Below are 1,396 nucleotides of genomic sequence, written 5' to 3'. Positions count from 1 at the left end.
CGCATCACAAGATCAAGACTTTACACTACCACAGACACATAAAAACCATTCATCACAGAGATCACAGAAACTAAGAGGAACTAAAGTGACGACACACTGCTATGAACACAACCACAGCTAGCACACATCACATTTCGAAACAAATACCTGGCATAAAATTGATCTAACATGCATAAAGATCCACATGAATGAAAACTTAATATATAGATTGATTTCTTTTCAGTCTTTCTCTATAAAATATCATAACTATTTTCTGTTATCTACAATACTATGACTTAGCCAAGGTTAAGTGATACCATGATCTGGCACAACACACTGCCAGGTGGAACTGTATTGAGGAAACGCTCTATGAAAAAATTGCAAAGCCTTGGACTTGCACCTCAGCTGATGTCCATTGGGTAGTCAAGGCTCATTGATTTTCAGCAAGCACCGTAATATTAAGATTATTTTCAGTTTATCATAAAGAACATGAATATGTTTCAGTGATTACACTATGACTTTGCAAACACTCCAGGGGAACTTTGTTTTGTCAGATACTGTCCCAAGCACCAAGAAAGTATGGACTTGGACATCACAGTCTAGTTATGAGAATTTTCAACAACCTGGCTTGTAAAGTGAACTGTGTGGCAGGACAGATACAAATCCAGTCAAGGAAACCTTATTAGAGAATCTGTAATAGTTTTGAATATATTTATCTTATTTGGTATTTTTTGACTCTAAAGTTTTTGTATGGGTAGTTTAGCATCTTTGATCTTTACAGACCATTTGAGTGACTGTCAGCAGATTGTGCCAAGTAAAAGGTACTTTAAGTCAGATGATTTTGAATAAATCATCAGCTACAATATGATATTTTTACACTTTCGGTACGTGGATTCGATAGTCGTGTGAGCACCAATGGAGAACATTGTTTGTGTGGAAACCTTTCATTGAGGAAAAGTAGTTTATTGATGATATTTGAAAAATTATCACCTATATGAAACTTTCATATGTGGTTAGTTTTTTTTTGTCAAATGTCATTGATTTGGTCATGTTACAGCAGTTTTTGTGTCCTCTATAAAACTAATTTTAGTATTGTAAATATGAGAAAATTGATACTCATCAGTATAAATATTATACATTTTAATGATACTTATAGAATGATGAGAATATAAATCAAATAGTAGATATAAATTATTTATTAATTACAAGTAAACTATTATTAGGTTAAAATATATATGAATATTTATGTATTTAAATTATACAACTATAATTTACTTATATGAAGATTTGATAAATATAAGTGTCAATATAATATTCATATGTAGGATTCAGATTATATTATGTAACAGTCAATTTATGAACATATATTATTTTCATTTCAACTATTGGTGTTGTAAATAGACCGTTAAAGTTGTAA

General features: G+C 30.9%; 1 protein-coding gene across 1 annotated transcript in view; it reads left to right on the top strand.

Annotated features, from left to right (window-relative positions):
- The window catches only part of LOC119591585 (geranylgeranyl transferase type-2 subunit alpha-like), a gene marked incomplete in the record, with an annotated part of 9,586 nt that overhangs the window by 2,289 nt on the left and 5,901 nt on the right, over window positions 1-1,396 (top strand).

This window comes from Penaeus monodon, chromosome 28, assembly GCF_015228065.2.
Source record: "Penaeus monodon isolate SGIC_2016 chromosome 28, NSTDA_Pmon_1, whole genome shotgun sequence".
Taxonomy (NCBI): domain Eukaryota; kingdom Metazoa; phylum Arthropoda; class Malacostraca; order Decapoda; family Penaeidae; genus Penaeus; species Penaeus monodon.
The sequence above is the reverse complement of the archived record's forward strand: the minus strand, read 5'-3'. Positions and strand labels throughout refer to the sequence as shown.